This window comes from Triticum urartu, chromosome 1A (assembly GCF_056163025.1).
Source record: "Triticum urartu cultivar PI428250 chromosome 1A, HENAU_Tu73, whole genome shotgun sequence".
In the NCBI taxonomy this organism is placed as follows: Eukaryota; Viridiplantae; Streptophyta; class Magnoliopsida; order Poales; family Poaceae; genus Triticum; species Triticum urartu.
This window is the reverse complement of record NC_141873.1, coordinates 10,582,173-10,602,473: the sequence shown is the minus strand read 5'-3', so window position 1 is coordinate 10,602,473 and position 20,301 is coordinate 10,582,173. Positions and strand designations below refer to the sequence as shown.

The window sequence follows — 20,301 nt, the reverse complement described above, 5'->3', positions numbered from 1 at the left end:
ACGTCTAACTTGTTTTTGCAGGGCATGTTGCGATGTGATATGGTCAAGACATGATGCTAAATTTTATTGTATGAGATGGTCATGTTTTGTAACTGAGTTATCGGCAACTGGCAGGAGCCATATGGTTGTCGCTTTATTGTATGCAATGCAATCGTGCTGTAATGGTTTACTTTATCACTAAGCGGTAGCGATAGTCGTGGAAGCATAAGATTGGCGAGACGACAACGATACTACGATGGAGATCAAGGTGTCACGCCGGTGATGATGGTGATCACGACGGTGCTTCGAAGATGGAGATCACAAGCACAAGATGATGGTGGCCATATCATATCACTTATATTGATTGCATGTGATGTTTATCTTTTATGCATCTTATCTTGCTTTGATTGATGGTAGCATTATAAGATGATCTCTCACTAAATTTCAAGATAAAAGTGTTCTCCCTGAGTATGCACCGTTGCCAGAGTTCGTCGTGCCCAGACACCACGTGATGATCGGGTGTGATAAGCTCTACGTCCATCTACAACGGGTGCAAGCCAGTTTTGCACATGCAGAATACTCAGGTTAAACTTGACGAGCCTAGCATATGGAGATATGGCCTCGGAACACTGAGATCGAAAGATCGACCGTGAATCATATAGTAGATATGATCAACATAGCGATGTTCACCATTGAAAACTACTCCATTTCACGTGATGATCGGTTATGGTTTAGTTGATTTGGATCATGTGATCACTTAGATGATTAGAGGGATGTCTATCTAAGTGGGAGTTCTTAAGTAATATGATTAATTGAACTTAAATTTATCATGAACTTAGTCCTGGTAGTATTTTGCAAATTATGTTGTAGATCAATAGCTCGCGTTGTTGCTTCCCTGTGTTTATTTTGATATGTTCCTAGAGAAAATTGTGTTGAAAGATGTTAGTAGCAATGATGCGGATTGGATCCGTGATCTGAGGTTTATCCTCATTGCTGCACAGAAGAATTATGTCCTTGATGCACCGCTAGGTGACGGACCTATTGCAGGAGCAGATGCAGACGTTATGAACGTTTGGCTAGCTCAATATGATGACTACTTGATAGTTTAGTGCACCATGCTTAATGGCTTAGAATCGGGACTTCAAAGACGTTTTGAACGTCATGGAGCATATGAGATGTTCCAGGAGTTGAAGTTAATATTTCAAGCAAATACCCGAGTTGAGAGATATGAAGTCTCCAACAAGTTCTATAGCTAAAAGATGGAGAAGAATCGCTCAACTAGTGAGCATGTGCTCAGATTGTCTGAGTACTACAATCGCTTGAATCAAGTGGGAGTTAATCTTCCAGATAAGATAGTGATTGACAGAATTCTCTAGTCACCATCACCAAGTTAGTAGAACTTCGTGATGAACTATGATATGCAAGGGATAACGTAAACGATTCCCAAGCTCTTCGTAATGCGGAAAATGATGAAGGTAGAAATCGAGAAAAACATCAAGTGTTGATGGTAGACAAGACCACTAGTTTCAAGAAAAGGGCAGAGGGAAGAAGGGGAAGTTCAAGAAGAACAGCAAGCAAGTTGCTGCTCAAGTGAAGAAGCCCAAGTCTGGTCCTAAGCCTGAGACTAAGTGTTTCTACTGCAAAGGGACTGGTCACTGGAAGCGGAACTACCCCAAGTGATTGGCAGATAAGAAGGATGGCAAAGTGAACATAAGTATATTTGATATACATGTTATTGATGTGTACTTTACTAGTGTTTATAGCAACCCCTCAGTATTTGATACTAGTTCAGTTGCTAAGATTAGTAACTCGAAACGGGAGTTGCAGAATAAACAGAGACTAGTTAAGGGTGAAGTGACGATGTGTGTTGGAAGTGGTTCCAAGATTGATATGATCATCATCGCACACTCCCTATACTTTCAGGATTAGTGTTGAACCTGAATAAGTGTTATTTGGTGTTTGCGTTGAGCATGAATATGATTTGATCATGTTTATTGTAATACGGTTATTCATTTAAGTAAGAGAATAAATTGTTGTTCTGTTTACATGAATAAAACCTTATATGGTTACACACCCAATGAAAATACTTCGTTGGATCTCGATCGTAGTGATACACATAATCATAATATTGAAACCAAAAGATGCAAAGTTAATAATGATAGTGCAACTTATTTGTGGCACTGCCGTTTAGGTCATATTGGTGTAAAGCGCATGAAGAAACTCCATGCTAATGGGTTTTTGGATTCACTTGATTATGAATCAGTTGATGCTTATGAACCATGCCTCATGGGCAAGATGACTAAAACACCGTTCTCCGGAACTATGGAGCGAGCAACTGACTTATTGGAAATAATACATACTGATGTATGAGATCCGATGAGTGTTAAGGCTCGCGGCGGGTATCATTAGTTTCTGACCTTCACAGATGATTTGAGCAGATCTGGGTATATCTACTTAATGAAGCATAAGTCTGAAGCATTTGAAAAGTTCAAAGAATTTCAGAGTGAAGTTGAAAATCATCGTAACAAGAAAATAAAGTTTCTGCGATCTAATCATGGAGGAGAATATTTGAGTTACGAGTTTGGTCTACATCTGAAACAGTGCGGAATAGTTTCGCAACTCACGCCACCCGGAACACCTCAGCGTAATGGTGTGTCCGAACGTCGTAATCGTACTTTACTTGATATGGTGCTATCTATGATGTCTCTTACAAATTTACCGCTATCATTTTGGGGTTATGCTTTAGAGACGGCCGCATTCACGTTAAATAGGGCACCATCAAAATCCGTTGAGACGACACCTTATGAACTGTGGTTTGGCAAGAAACCAAAGTTGTCGTGTCTTAAAGTTTGGGGCTGCGATGCTTATGTAAAAAAGCTTCAACCTGATAAGCTCGAACCCAAATCGGAGAAATGTGTCTTCATAGGATACCCAAAGGAGACTGTTGGGTACACCTTCTATCACAGATCCGAAGGCAAGACATTCGTTGCTAAGAATGGATCCTTTCTAGAGAAGGAGTTTCTCTCGAAAGAAGTGAGTGGGAGGAAAGTAGAACTTGATGAGGTAACTGTACCTGCTCCCTTATTGGAAAGTAGTTCCTGTGACTACTACACCAATTAGTGAGGAAGCTAATGATGATGATCATGTAACTTTAGATCAAGTTACTACCGAATCTCGTAGGTAAACCAGAGTGAGATCCGCACCAGAGTGGTACAGTAATCCTGTTCTGGAAGTCATGTTACTAGAACATGACGAACTTGCGAACTATGAGGAAGCGATGATGAGCCCAGATTCCGCGAAATGGTTTGAGGCAATGAAATCTGAGATATGATCCATGTATGAGAACAAAGTATGGACTTTGATGGATTTGCCCGATGATCGGCAAGCCATAGAAAATAAATGGATCTTCAAGAGGAAGACGGACGCTGATAGTAGTGTTACTATCTACAAAGCTAGACTTGTCAAAAAGGTTTTTTGACAAAGTTCAAGGTGTTGACTACGATGAAATTTTCTCACTCGTAGCGATGCTTAAGTCTGTCCAAATCATGTTAGCAATTGCCGCATTTTTATGAAATCTGGCAAATGGATAAACAAAACTGCATTCCTTAATGGATTTATTAAAGAAGAGTTGTATATGATACAACCAGAAGGTTTTGTCAATCCTAAAGGTGCTAACAAAATGTGCAAGCTCCAGCGATCCATCTATGGACTGGTGCAAGCATCTCGGAGTTGGAATATGCGCTTTGATGAGATGATCAAAGCATATAGTTTTATACATACTTGCGGTGAAGCCTGTATTTACAAGAAAGTGAGTGGGAGCACTACAACATTTCTGATAAGTATATGTGAATGACATATTGTTGATCGAAAATAATGTATAATTATTCTGCAAAGCATAAAGGAGTATTTTGAAAGAAGTTTTTCAAAGAAAGACCTCGGTGAAGCTGCTTACATATTAAGCATCAAGATCTATAGAGATGGATCAAGATGCTTGATAAGTTTTTTTTTAATGAGTACATACCTTGACAATATTTTGAAGTAGTTCAAAAATTGGAACAGTCAAAGAAAGAGTTCTTGGCTGTGTTACAAGGTGTCAAATTGAGTAAGACTCAAAGCCCGACCACGGCAGAAGATAGAAAGAGAATGAAAGTCATTCCCTATGCCTCATCCATAGGTTCTATAAAGTATGCCATGCTGCAGATCTATTGTATACCCTACACTGTGTTAAGCAAGGGAGTACAATAGTGATCTAAGAGTAGATCACTGGACAGCGGTCAAAATTATCCTTAGTGGAATAAGGAAATATTTCTCAATTATGGAGGTGACAAAAAGGTTCGTCGTAAAAAGTTACGTCGATGCAAGTTTTGACACAGATCTGGATGACTCTAAGTCTCGATCTAGATACATATTGAAAGTGGGAGTAATTAGCTAGAGTAGCTCTGTGCAGAGCATTGTAGACATAGAATTCGCAAAATACTTACGGATCTGTATGTGACAGACCCGTTGACTAAAATTATCTCACAAGCAAAACATGATCACACCTTAGTACTCTTTGGGTGTTAATCACATAAACGATGTGAACTAGATTACTGACTCTAGTAAACCCTTTGGGTATAGGTCACATGACAATGTGAACTATGGGTGTTAATCACATGGTGATGTGAACTATTAGTGTTGAATCACATGGCGATGTGAACTAGATTATTGACTCTAGTGCAAGTGGGAGACTGAAGGAAATATGCCCTAGAGGCAATAATAAAGTTATTATTTATTTCCTTATATCATGATAAACGTTTATTATTCATGCTATAATTGTATTAACCGGAAACATAATACATGTGTGAATACATAGACAAACAGAGTGTCACTAGTATGCCTCTACTAGACTAGCTCGTTAATCGAAGATGGTTATGTTTCCTAACCATGAACAAAAGAGTTGTTATTTGATTAACGGGATCACATCATTAGAAGAATGATTTGATTTACTTGACCCATTCCGTTAGCTTAGCACTCGATCGTTTAGTATGTTGCTATTGCTTTCTTCATGACTTATACATGTTCCTATGACTATGAGATTATGCAACTCCCGTTTCCGGAGGAACACTTTGTGTGCTACCAAACGTCACAACGTAACTGGGTGATTATAAAGGAGCTCTACAGGTGTCTCCAAAGGTGAATGTTGGGTTGGCGTATTTCGAGATTAGGATTTGTCACTCCGATTGTCGGAGAGGTATCTCTGGGCCCTCTCGGTAATGCACATCACTTAAGCCTTGCAAGCATTGAAACTAATGAGTTAGTTGCGGGATGATGTATTACAGAACGAGTAAAGAGACTTGCCGGTAACAAGATTGAACTAGGTATGAGATACCGACGATTGAATCTCGGGCAAGTAACATACCGATGACAAAGGGAACAACGTATGTTGTTATGCGGTCTGACCGATAAAAGATCTTCATAGAATATGTAGGAGCCAATATGAGCATCCAGGTTCCGCTATTGGTTATTGACCGGAGACGTGTCTCGGTCATGTCTACATTGTTCTCGAACCCGTAGGGTCCGCACGCTTAAGGTTACGATGACAGTTATATTATGAGTTTATGCATTTTGATGTACCGAAGGTTGTTCGGAGTCCCGGATGTGATCACGGACATGACGAGGAGTCTCGAAATGGTCGAGACATAAAAATTGATATATTGGAAGCCTATGTTTGGATATCGAAAGTGTTCCGGGTGAAATCGGGATTTTACCGGAGTACCGGGAGGTTACCGGAACCCCCCGGGAGGTATATGGGCCTTAGTGGGCCTTAGTGGAAGAGAGGAGAGGTGGCCAGAGATGGGCCGCGCACCCCTCCCCCCCTTGGTCCGAATTGGACAAGGAGAGGGGGCCGGCCCCCCTTCCTCCTCTCTCTCCTCTTTCCCCCCTCCACGAATCCTATTCCAACTAGGAAAGGGGGGGAGTCCTACTCCCAGAGGGAGTAGGACTCCTCCTGGCGCGCCTCTCCTAGCCGGCCGGCCCCCCTCCCTTGAACCTTTATATACGGAGGCAGGGGCACCCCCTAGAGAAACAAGTTGATCCATGTGATCATATTCTTAGCCGTGTGCGGTGCCCCCTTCCACCATAGTCCTCGATAATATTGTAGCGGTGCTTCGGCGAAGCCCTGCGACGGTAGTACATCAAGATCGTCACCACGCCGTCGTGCTGACGGAACTCTTCCCCGACACTTTGCTGGATCGAAGTCCGGGGATCGTCATCGAGCTGAACGTGTGCTAGAACTCGGAGGTGCCGTAGTTTCGGTGCTTGATCGGTCGGGCCGTGGAGACGTACGACTACATCAACCAAACGCTTCCGTTGTCGATCTACAAGGGTACGCAGATCATACTCTCCCCTCTCGTTGCTATGCATCACCATGATCTTGCGTGTGCGTAGGAAAATTTTGAAATTACTACGTTCCCCAACAGAGGCTCCATTAGTCGCTGATGACGTTGCCATGGATGAGGATGAGGACGACGATGGCGCTGAACAGTATGTCTATACTGGCGCCACCTCAGGGTTTGAGCGTCATGAGTCGGTGCTTGAATTGCCGTCTCAACGTATTATGGACGACCTTCCGGTAGTAAAGAAGTCTAGGAAGAGAGCGAGGAAAGGCAAAAAAAGCTGATTCTATGATCCAGCCGCCTCGGCTTAAGGACCGTATAGATATCCCCGATGTGTATAAATGGCATATCCCCGGTCAACCAATCCTACCTGCAACAGCGCTACGGGTCAGATTCGGCGATCTAAGGAGACTTCATGACGATGTGCTGCGGGTAGAGAAAGGCCTCATCGCCTCGAAAGATGCAGGATACCCACTCTATGTGGTTAACATTCCGCGGCAAATGTCGTACATCGACAGCTTCCCCGCGGATAAGTTCTTCCTCCTATTCGATTACATATTCGACATGTTTCACATGAAGAAGCTGGATTTTATGTTTGTCCGCCTTTATGCCTTGCACATGAACTACATCATCGGGGTTGAGCAGATATCTCATATCTGTGTCGCTGACCCGTACTACATGCACGAGGGCTTCTTGGGAGTCTGCGCAAAGCACCGTGAATACGCGAGGGATTACATCGTCAGTTTCATGCTCGCCAATAAGGACAAGGGGGCGATTCTCGTGCCTTATCATCCCGTGTAAGTCATCCGCGCTGCTATCCTTCCTTCGATTTCAATCATTCATTTACACGGTGGAGGCTAATTAATTTGAGGTGTACTTATTTTGCGCAGCGGCGGGCGCGCCGTCCTCATCATCCTCTACCCCCGATTCTCCCACGCTCCTTACTTGGACTCGTCGAAGAACATTCACAAAAGGGATTACACCCACATCAAGGATGTTCTCGACAGTTCTATGTTTTACTACCAAGCAAGGGGTGGAGAGGTCGGGTACAAGAAGAGAAGGGGCGGCAGGGTCGCCTTCGGTCATAAGACCGACTTCTGGTGCATCCAGCAACCGAACGACTCTCTTAATGATGGATTCTATGTCCTACACCACATGCTGGAGTATAAACAGGATCACCAGAACCTTTGCATGTCACCTAGATCCGGCGATGCCCATATTCTGCAATGGGCAAAGGACATAGGAGATATCGAGGATCATTGACTTCGAGCTGAGTTCTATAACATCCAGCGCGAACTTGCCCAAATCATCATGAAGGAGGTCGTCGGAAAAACACGGATGTTCTACGGAGAAGGATAAATGTCGCGGGAAGACGTCCGAACATGGATAGCCTCTCAGCGTCTCGACATGAAGCCTTTCACTAAGCTCGAGGACTATCTCCCTAACTTGGATGGATGGAACGACATGTTGGAGTGATTGTCGATATATGACAATGTGTCCGTTTAGTCCATACTTTCTGTATGACAAAACTTTGAGTTATGCACGGTGAAACTTTATTTGTGATGTAATTAAACCGTCCTCCTCCTCGACTAGCGAAAATCACTCTAGTTAGGGCATTGTGGGGTACGATGAACTTTGTTATTTATGCTTATGATATGTTGTTTCTATTTTTGCCAAGTCTATCTCTTTCTGTTGCTCAACTATATATGTTGCATATCATCGACTCATGTGACGATGCAGGTGCATAGATCATAGATGGCAAAAAAGTGCTACGCCAGGAGTATATATACGACAAGTGGCCGGAGTGTCAGGCCCAGGTGTACCGCTTTCCTGTTTTCGAGCGACAGGCAGTAGTTAGTTTACGTTCACGCTAATGCGAGAGAGGGATACGAACTCATGTACTCAAAGTGATAGCTCTTCTCGCGTATATCATTGTTTAGATGGATGACGATGTATTTGCAAGTAATCGAGACTTGTATCGCTATTTTCTAGATGATGATGAGAGAGCACTTTGTGTTGGATGATGATTATGATGATGACATGATTTGATGAGACTAATTGTATGTATATGCTATGATTACATTTGTATGTGTATGATATGCTAAAGATTATTGTATAAAGCCTATTCAAATACAAAACAAATATGCAGGGAAAAAAACTGATAAAACTAGTAGTAGCGGGGGGGGGGGGATTTAGCAGTAGAGCCGCCTTACCAGTAGCGCTTCCCAGTAAACAGCGCTGCAAATAATATCAGCAGCGCCCTTTTCTAAAGAGCGCTACAGCTATTCGTTAGCTGTAGCGCCTTATTAGTAGCGCTGGTCCCCGCGCTACTGAGAGGCCCAAAACCCGTGCTGCTGCTAGGCTTTTCCCTAGTAGTGTTATGTTGGTCTCACTGTTGTTCTAGCTCTCTTGTTCGATTTTGTTGTTGCCGTAGTATGGTTTAAAAGCTATGCTTCATCTAATTTTAGTTAGCTAAGCAGATAAACAGAATTCCGCATGGCCCTTTATTCCAGTTTTCACTGTCTCACAATAACAGCATATATTAAGCTCACCAAACTGGATCGCATACTCATAACATACCTTTCATCATTGAATAACTGGAGATTGCCGAGATGTCTTTTATCATGTTAGTACATTAAATATTATGTATGTTCACATGAACAAGAAATAATCATCTGCCAGCAGATTATGATCACTTCTGAGTTCGATCATGTACTCAACCTTAATTGCAGGTGCCATCAGATAAGGACAATAAAGTGACCACTTGCTTTCGGGTCTTCTCTCCTCAGCAGTAAGCATGTGATGCATTCAAGATTTAAAGAATTCATGAAAACCAATTGTGTTCCTCCCTGCACGGTAGGTGCTGCTCAAGATGAATTATATTTTATGGTTACGAAGTTGGTGTGTTTTTTCACGTCTAGTCAGTGGAGGTAATTGTTTAATTTGCAATCCTGCAACTTTTTGTAGTATTTCGAAAGAAAATTAGTATCATTTGCTAAGGTCATAGCCAATGGAACGTCATTTTGAAAAACTGCATTGGATGGTTTGACATAAATACATAATATATTGCTCTACTTGCAATATTCTAGATTACATGCTCATGGACATGTTTTAATTGCAGTGCACATTGTCTAATATGTCTGACGGTGCCTCAATTTAGCCATTTGACTAATTAAAATCCTGCATATTTAATGCCAACACCTTGTTTATTTTGGAACTGTGTATGGTTGTCTGATCTCATGAGGGCTATTGCTTTCCAATTAAAATGATACTTTGTATAACCTCATGAGGAATAGCTATTGCTATTACTAACTGCACTAGTCAACTAGGATATCCACGCTTCCATGTTAATTCTTCTATTCTTGAACTAGCAAGACCCATGAGGAGAAGGATGTGAAGTAGACACACACCCACACTCTCAAGTTATATGGTTTCTACCTTGGGTTGCTTATTTTGCATTCCATCAAGAACAAATGTGGTATAGTATAAGAGCATGAAAATAACAAAACAAAATAATGTGCAAAGAATAGCCCCCCCCCCCCCCCCTCCCCTCCCCCAGACCATTCTGCCAGCAACTCCTTTTCTGTACCTACCACAATAATTGTTGTGGATTGATGTAGTGATTTTCTGCAACCAGTCAAAGGACATAAAAACAAGGAAAAAACTGGAAACTTATTTAAAATTAACTAGCTAGTGGTGTCTATGGAGTTCAAGAAAAAGCTGGACTTTTTCTCGACGACAAGTTAATGTGCAAAGAATCAATAAACGTATTTGCCAAAAAAAGCAAATAGAATTAGCGATAAAACCGGTTTGTGTTTTCACTCTTGGATTTCACCCTCAGGTTCGATCAGATAAAATTACATAAACACACGTGCACAAAAGCTGATAGCCAAGGGCGCTTGTCGTGCCGTTATTTCCTCTTTATTTCTTTTCTCATTTTTCTTACTCAATACCAAAACTCACGTAGCCGTGCATATATATATATATATATATATATATATATATATATATATATATATATATATATATATATATATATATATATATATATATATGCATTGACCAACCGACCTAAGACCTACACGTACTAGATTACTAGAATCCTAACCGGAATCAACATGAACCTGACAGGAATCCTAACCGGGATCAAACTACTACCTACACGTACACATAGCTAGACTCCAACAAGTACAATAATCACCGGCAAGCCTGATCGCAACAGTACTAGCCCTAACTAACAGACGTATGTTTGGATTACTCCTACATTCACTGTACACAATGGTAATAGTCGGAACCAGATACAAACCAATAAAAAACAAGATCTCAGATCTGCAACCATTAAAGAGTTGTATGTTAGTCCTTGCTTCAGTTCAACCCAAATTTTACAATGACACTATTATATTTAAATCTTGATTATTGCAATACATGAATAATTAATTAACACACCAGGTTGCTCTTGTAACCAGGCAAGACGAATTTATGAACTTGCAAGCATGGCAATCAGATCGACATCCACACAACACCAGTACGAACATTGTCTAGATAAAACTTTATTTGTATATTATTTCAGAATTTAAACTATTTTGTGCGGGTCACACACGACGCTGTGTGACACTTTATTTGTCACCGCTACATCGACATATGCATCGAATAAGCAACGGTGATCCAACTATATATTACTAGAGATATTTCCTTATCAGTAGGCACCAACTCCGGTGCCAACGCTGGATGGCATACTACTGGTGGTGCCGTACAACGGCACGTTGACACTGCACATCGTTGGCAGGGTACGGAGTGCAATAGAAGTCATCACCTCAAGTTGAGCTATTTGGTGTGGCTGCAAGAAGGTACCATGTGGTACCTGTTGTTGTTGAGGCCGTTGACCCAGTTGCTGTTGTTGAGGTTGTTGGAAAGAACATTGTCCGAGCTGCTTCTGTTACTGCGACTGCTGTTGGGGTTGGGAGACACCTTGGCCCGACTGTTGGGGTTGTTGCTGCTGAGGTTGATTGAAACCCTGACACTGTTGTTGTTCTTGTAGGACGATCGAGTAGATGATGGCACGGATTGCCTCATAGCGCGATTGTTCGGGGATTTGCGGCAACTGTAGGCAACATTGTTGTTGCATCACATGGCAACTGCTCTGCTGCAACATTTGCGACCTAGCAAGACTTTGTGGCATTGCCACAGGGCTGCATTGCTGCTGGAGGAATACCTTGCATGGGTTTAGCTGCTGCAAGATAGATGGATGAACAAATGGTATTTGTGGTTGCGGTAGAACTGGTTGTTGTTGCGAGAATGGTGGTTGTTGCGGTAGAATTGGTTGTTGTTGTTGTGAAAATGGTGGTTGTTGCGGTAGTACTGGTTGTTGCTGCTGCAAAAATGGTGGTTGTTGCTGTGAAAATGGTGGTAGTTGTTGCTGCGAAAATTGTGGTTGTTGTTGTGAAAATGGTGGTTGTTGTTCCTGCGATAATGGTTGTTGTTGTTGTTGTTGTTGTTGTTGTGAACATGGTTGCTGTTGTGGAAATGGTTGTGGTTGTTGTTGGATGGATTGTTATTGTTGGTGCAATAATGTTTGTTGTGTTGGTAATGGTTGTTGCTGCGATGGTTTCTCCAAACCAGGGATGTGGCTATTCTCCATTTGTGCAATGGCACTTGTCGCCGCAACGGCGAGGAGGGCAAAGATGAGGAAGGTCTTCATAGTGGATTAGTGTTAACTAGTGTTTCTTGGTTTTGATGCTTGTGCTTGTGATGATATTTGTACTTCATGCCTATTTATAGTAGCCCGGGCACCACCTCTTTCCTTCTTTGCATCAGCTTTAATAATTTTGTTTGGATGCATCTGAAATGAATTTTTGGTACATTGTGTTAGGTTGCGCTAGCTACAAGCATACTTTTGGATTGATCATCAAGGTTGCTTTTTAGTTGTGCACATGATCATACACAAAGTATAGAAATCCTGATGCTTGCTAAAGATGACTTGCCTTATTCACTTTACATGTCACACACTTATCTGTATAGTATCACTTTTGCAACCGAGTTTGGAACCTTGTATAGGTTGTCAGCCATAAACAAGAAAGACAAAACTTGTGTAGGACTAAGTTTGCAATCGTGTGTGGTCTGTTAAGATATGCTTGATTATTAAAGCCTTGCACGTGGAGGGTTCTTCTAGACTCAGTTGCTTTTCATAAAACTAACTTTGTATTGTTCTCTAAGATGATAAGATAAACTAACACCTAGAGAGCATGACATGACTCATCGAATTCCCTTTACATGTAAAGGATGGTAATTTCTTACAAGCTACTCCTACTAGCATATATCGGGTCCTAACTCTAGACACGTTATCATCGGTTCCATCTTTTTTTTTGAGAGAGAGAAATCATCAGTTCCATGGCTTTTTTGAGACAATCAGTTCCATCTATGTTTTTTTTTGAGAAATAGTTTCATCTATGGGTGTAGGATTTTTTTTGGGGGGGGGGGGGGGGGGAATGGTAGATGAGGCTGGAACAGAGGCCCCAGCCTGGAGTGAGAGATTAGGCCCAACGTAAGCATTGTGTGTGTTAGGGCACCAAATTCGAACTGGGCTATAGTTTTCGGAGGCCCCAACGTTAGAAGCTCAGCCCACACTCCGCCGATCTGCGTCTTCTTCGTCTCCCTTCCTCCTCCTCCTCCTCCCCGGCCGGACCGCTCGCCGGCACAGCCTCTCCCGGATCCCACTGCCCGCGGCCGCTCCACGTACGTGCGAGGCGGTGGAGGCGTCAACCTCCCTTCCATGCTCCGCATCCGGCCCCCCACCACCACCGCCACCTCTCGAGGTACCCACTCGCTACCCTTCCCCATTCTTTCCTACCCTCAACCTCTCTGGTATCCTCTTCTAACAGCTCTTTTTATTTCCATTGTGGATGGACTCGACAAGAAGATCTCGGAGTTCCTCCGTTGGCAGCCAGTCTGGCCTCCCCGTCTACACAAGGTATCGATCCTGTCTGTTCGTCTCTTCCAGCTATTCGATTCACACGAATTAGAGAGGCGTGCCCATCTCCATGCTAGCTGCATGAATCAGGAGGGTCAGCACGAAGCATAATTCAGCTGCATAGCCAAACAGCGATGTACATATGTGCTTTGCTAGCTGAGTAACTCTGTGCTTTATGTGGATGCCGCTTCAAAAGTTCAAATAATCATCAAATTCCTCCTTTGCGCACTATGCAGGTGGAGTGGAGGACATTCCGTTCCTCTCTGATGTGTGAGAAGAAAGTTCATCTCCGGTGGAGCGATGTCCAAGTTAGTTACAGCATCCAGTCATCTGTATAATCTCAGTGTTTATTCTGTTTTGGACTGTCGTATTTCATATGTGCATCAGAGGAAATGTGCTTTCTAGCTAGAGGCATGTTGCAGCTGGCCGAGTCCCAGATCTCATTTCATTTATATGGCCATAGGAAGCGATCAATAAAAGGGCACTGGAATTTATCTTCTAACACCACTGTTGTTCTAGCTCCCTGTCTTTGTTTTTTTTTGCCCTCGTTGTATGGTTGCCAAGTCAGGCATCATCTGATTTTAGTTAGTCAAGCCGATCTCATTATTTAGCGGATAAAAAGAATTCCATATGGCTCCTATGCCGGTTTTCACTGTCTCACAATAATGGAACATATTAAGCTCACCAAATTGTATCCGTCAAAGATAAAAATGCTCACCAAATTATATCGCGTACTCATATGTATCTTTCATCATCGAATAACAGGAGATTGACAAGTTGTGTTTTATCATATCAGCATATTAAGTGTATCCTTTGTCCATATCAAAATGGGATAGTCATCTGACAGCTTATTATGCTCATCTCTGAACTCGGTCATGCCCCTTCAGTGTTAGTTAGAGGTGTCACTAAAAAAGCACAGGAAATTAACCACTTGCCACCGGGTCTTCTCTCTTCAGCAGGAAGCATGTGTTGCATTCAAGATTCAATGAGTTCACGAAAACCAATATTGTGGTCCTCCCTGTGCAGCAGGTACTCAAGTTGAATTATATTTTTATAGTTGCACAGTAGGTGTCCTCTCACACGTCTAGACATGGGAGGTAATTGTTTAATTTGCATTCCTGCAACTTTTTGGAGTATTTAGAACGAAAATTCATACCACTTGCTAAGGTCACAGCCAATGGGACGTCACATTTGAAAAACTGCATTGGATATACTGACACAAATACATAATTAATACTCTATTTGCAATATCCTGGGTGTACTGACATAAATTATTTTACTGCCTGCAAGTTTTCATTTTCTAACTGAAGTGCACATTGTCCCATATGGCTGTCGATACCTCGGTTTAGCCACTTGATTAATTTAAAACCTGCATCGTTAATACCAGCCACCTTGTTTATATTGGCAATGTGTATGGTTGGCTGATCTCATTAGGGCAATTGCTTTCCGGTTAAAATGATGCTGCAGATAATCTCACTGGGGCGGCTAATTCTAATTGTTTCTACGTTTGTTGTCAACAGATTAAAATTCTATATTTAATTCTAAAAACTGAGTAGTGTGTTGCATCAGACTATATGAACAGGGCATAATTCTCTGCCAGCCGATTATGTCTGTTCTGAGATCAATCCTGTACTCAATCATAATTAGAGGCCATTCCAAAAAAAAAGAACAATAAAATAACCACTTGATTCGGTGATAAGTATGTGATGTATTGAAGATTCAACTAATCCAAGAACACCATTATTCTGGTCTACCTGGACAGCAGGCACTTGACATAAGTATATGCTGTAGTTGCGCAGTAGGTGTGCTGTCACACGTATAGCCAGTGGAGTTAATTGTTCAATTTGCATTCCTGCAACTCTTTGTATTTGGATAGAAAATTCGTACCATCTGCTAAGGTCACAACCAGTGGAACGTCACTTTTGAAAAACTGGATTCGATTGGATGTACTGATGCAAGTCTATCTATACATCTATCTATACATACATACATACATACATACATACATACATACATACATACATACATACATATACATATACATATACATACATACATACATACATATACATACATACATATACTAATTAGAGACTCCCTAGAAATTACCACGTTAATTAGAAATTATGAGCCGTTTATCTGGTGGGACCAAGTTATAATGGCGTAGATTAAACCATGTAACTTCCAGCCTCCACACTAATAATTTTAAGCCTCCACGCTAATGTATTGTCCTAATAGCATACCATCCAAGTCCAACTCAAGATAAAGAAATCATAGACGTACAATGTACACAGATGTGCCCCCCTCCCCCGTGTCCTCCAGGTCCCCGAGTGAGTGATTACAGTGCCAAAACATGAACATGTACACAGCGGCCAGCCGGCAGAAAAATAAACACACACGGAGGCACACGAGAAATCGCTGGATGGCCACAAGTACGTACCTTGAATTTTCTCTATTGCTTCACTGGTAGATTAATAGCCTAAATGTGTCTTAATGCCTCAACTAGCTGACTATATAACCTAAGATCGGATTATGTGTACGTACAGGAACCAAGGCACATGATGATGTCATGCCTAATGGATCGTGATTATTATTGCTAACGATGTGCCAACCTGCGTCCTGTAGGTCATTCCCGAGCGAGTAATTCCAAGGATATTCAACAATGTTGTAATTTAGTTCTGGATTAGTATTACAAAATAATTATCACGAGCAGTGGCCAATACACTAGCGCGATCAAGTATAGTGATTATGAAGTAGTTCGCTGGGTATAGGTTGGAATATAGTTCATGATCTTTTAAATGTGTGTTAATTGGTTGCTGCTTGCCGGAAAAGGTTGCAGACAGGACAACGGTGCATCAATCAAGGTTGCAGTAGGTGTGTAGATCATCAGTGGATACAAGTTCCTTCAAATTCCCCTTGCAAAAACACCAAGGGTTGTGCTTCAGTCTACCCGTCGGCAGGCGCACGTTCAAGGAGATAGTTCTCCTTTCTACTTGATCCAGTATGCATCCAAACTGGTACGTAAATTAATATTTACCTTCTTCGGACTTTAATATGGTCTTTAGCCATGTACAGTTGTAAGCTCAGAACACATATAAAGGGAGTCCTTAAAATTTATATTACATTTTCTAAAAAAAATGAATTGTCAATGGGCTGGATAAATTCTAGCTTGGATGATGCTAATTCCTTCCACAGTGCAATCATATATACATATTAAGTTATGGCTTTTGCTCTCCAATTATTAGCAGTTATTTTTGATACGAAAAGCGCAGGATAACAAGCCTGGACTCACTTGCATGTGCCTCATATGTCCTTTACTAAAATAGGACGGGATGCTTCAGATTATAAATTGTTAAGATGAGTTGATGTTGTAATCTCTTATATATTTAGTTATCATACAATTTCCCAAGTCATCAGAGTTTTTGAAGCAAAGACACGATTCTTCTAGATCAAAGATAGTATATTTACTAATGAAGAAACATTTCTCACATTTATTTTAATATGAGTGTGTTATTAACTCTTTTGTCGTGCAAATTATGTTCCCACCTCAGAATCAAATGTAAAATATGTTCTGCCTAGCCATGAAGTACTAAACTACTCCTTTTGTATTCTCCATATCATGTAATTTTTATTGATTCAATTAGTTGGATGCCCAATTATAGTAGCCAGCCCATAGAGCTATTGCTACATTTTACCTTGGCAGGAGTTGTCTGTTGGTGCACCTCTTTTATATCTATTTAAGATTTTTTTTTCTCGATTATCATTATAATTTTTCTTTGGACCTTATAACTCACCAATGAATTTATGATTTGTTGCTTTAGATTCTAGGATTTTTTTTTCCTTCGTGTATATGAATTAAAATAAAAATTCTTCACAGATCATACTTCTGCAGTATATTTTGTCACTTGAAACGAGATTTAGTTGAGCCATTGTTCTATCCATCCAATGTTCTTATAAATCAGTGCGACCATGGTGTGTACAATTTTTTTTGTTTCTCTCAATGTTGGCAACAACATCGCATGCAGTTTAGACATTCTTATTCATATCAGTTGTTTTTTAAATGCCTTTTAACTAATTGTCATGTCAAATTTCATGCTTAACTAATTTTTTCTTTAATTTGGCATGCTAAACACACGATAACTTATTATTATTTTAATTATATACTTCAATCCTGCATGTTTTCATGTATTAATTTAACTTATAATTAAATCCATGGAACGAGCTTCAAAATGCGTAATAAATAACTTAATTAATCATTATGGCTGATTGTAGGTACAATTTGTGTCCCAAAAAATATGACATATTAGAAAGTGGCATTGTTCTAAACATATTTGACCATTATTTCGTACATGTTATCATTAGTGAAAACTAATTTGCATGAAAAAAATCTAATTAGAGGGCAACAATTAAGCAAGATATGTGCCATAACTTACATGCTAAGTTTGGTACAGAAGAATATGACCATGAAATATATTGTTCCCTTCTCCTTGCGAATATAGAAAATAACCTGTAGTTACCGGAAGCTGAATCGCTTATTTGGTAATAATAATAACTGTATTTTCTTTATGTTCATGTCAAATAGGCATTAACTGGACCAGCCCGTGCAAATGCACGGGTTGACGACTAGTACCGAATATAATGATCTACTTGCAATATTTTAGTTGCATGTGTCATCTTGCGCTCTGGTTCTGTCTCAATAAGAAATGAAGATGCCCCCAGCTATTAATGTGGTATGCTGGTTGTCCTATTATACATCAGCCCAAAAAGAATGCCCAGTGCTGAGCTGTTCAAGATTGGATGGTTGTTTTTGGTTCCCATAACGCGAGCTCACCGACTTCGCTCCCAGAAAGTCAATACTCACCTTGGCTTCCAGTTTCATTAGTACCAAAGCAATGCACATCGTGCTCACAACATTCTCTTCTCCATTCCACACTGTGCTCGTGTTTCCCTTTGTAGTGCCAATCGTGTGAGCATTCGAATGGTGGAGGTGGTGGCCGCCATGGTGATCCGGCCGCTGGTGTCCATGCTAGTGAACAAGACGGCCAACTCCTTCCTGGGCCAGTACAAGGTGATGGAGGGAATGGAGGAGCAACAAAAGAATCTCAAACGCAAGCTTCCGGCCATACTCGACGCCATGACCGACGCCGAGAATCAGGCAATGGAGCATAGAGATGGGGCCAAAGCCTGGTTCCAGGAGCTCAAGACGGTGGCTTATGAGGCAAATGAGGTCTTCGACGAATTCAAGTACGAAGCACTCCGTCGTGAAGCCAAGAAGAAGGGGCACTACACCAAGCTTGGGTTCAATGTAATTAAACTCTTCCCTACTCACAACCGTATTGTGTTCCGTTACAAGATGGGCCGTAAGCTTTGCCAGATTCTGAAGTCATTTATGTCCTCATAGCAGAGATGCATTCCTTTAGGTTCAAGTACCGACCACTGTTGCCTGTGTCCAAAAAATGGATGCAGACGGACAATGTTATCATTGACCCACAAGAAATTGCCAGCAGATCCAGACACGAAGATAAGAAGAATATTGTTGATATATTACTTGGTGAAGTTAGTAGTTCAGATCTCATGATTATTCCCATTGTTGGAATGGGTGGCCTTGCCAAGACTACATTAGCACAACATCTATACAATGAACCTAAAGTTTAGAAGCATTTCCAGTTGCTGCTTTGGGTCTGTGTATCTGATACATCTGATGTGAACTCCCTGGCTAAGAGTATAGTTGAAGCGTCTCCCAAGAAGAATGATGATACATACAAACCACCACTCGATAGACTTCAAAAACTGGTCAGCGGGCAGAGGTATCTCCTTGTATTGGATGATATATGGAAAAACAGAGTTCCATAAGTGGGAAACACTGAAGGCTTGTCTGCATGGTGGCATGGGTAGTGTAGTGTTGACAACCACTCGTGATAAACAAGTTGCTGAAATCATGGGTGCATATAGAGCCTACAGTCTCACTTATTTGGACGATAGATTCTTAAAGGAAATTATTGATGCAAAGCATTCAGTTCGGAGAAAGAAATGCCCGGCGAGCTAGTCGAGATGGTTGCTGAGATTGTGAAGAGATGTTCTGGTTCTCCTTTAGCTGCAACTGCATTGGGCTCTGTACTTCGTACCAAGACCAGCGAAGAAGAATGGAAGGCTTTATCATCTAGAAGCAGCATTTGCACCGATGAGACTGGAATTTTGCAAATACTAAAGCTCAGCTATAATGACTTGCCATCACACATGAAGGAGTGCTTTGCTTTTTGTGATGTATTTCCCAAGGATTGCAAGATTAATGTGGAGGAGCTTATCCAACTATGGATCACAAATGGCTTTATCCCGGAACAGGAGGAAGATCGTCTTAAAACCATTGGAAAACATATTTTCAGTGAGCTAGCATCAAGGTCGTTCTTTCTGGACATAGAGGAATTTAAGGGCCACGGGCAGTATTGTTTCAGAACTACATGCAAAATCCATGATCTTATGCATGATATTGCAATGTCTGTTATGGGAAAGGAATGTGTCGTTGCAATTAAGGAACTAAGTCAAATTGAGTGGCTTTCGGATCATGGAAAAAATACACTCTAGGGCAGCCAGTCAACACGACCGGCGGGACGAACCATAAGTTTGGACCGTGTGGCCCCTGGTGGTGGTCATGGAGACCAACTGCCCCGGGGGCGGCGCGGAGCTGAAGCAGCAGCGGCGGCTAGGGTTTGGATCAGTTAGGCTGATACCATGTTAGAAGGGAATAGAAAGAGGTTGGTGAAATCGTTGTTTATTGCTTGAGACTCGTCGGCATATATATACATATATACATATATATATATATGTGTGTGTGTATATATATATGTATATATACATATATATATGTATGTGCCGACGAGTCTCAATACTTCCTAGTCTATCCTAAGTTTCCAATCTAATCACAATACTCAACAAGTACCCACGAGTGTCGGTCGCTGCAGAGGCGACATCGATCCAGTGGTC

The 20,301-nt window shown here is 41.4% G+C and overlaps 2 pseudogenes; one reads left to right on the top strand and one right to left on the bottom strand.

Annotated features, from left to right (window-relative positions):
- Nucleotides 1-10,840: 10,840 nt before the first annotated feature.
- LOC147988297 (glutenin, low molecular weight subunit PTDUCD1 pseudogene) lies at nucleotides 10,841-12,107 on the bottom strand (annotated as a pseudogene).
- A 5,100-nt stretch (nucleotides 12,108-17,207) lies between these two features.
- On the top strand, nucleotides 17,208-19,902 carry LOC147988296 (putative disease resistance protein RGA3; annotated as a pseudogene).
- Nucleotides 19,903-20,301: the final 399 nt, after the last annotated feature.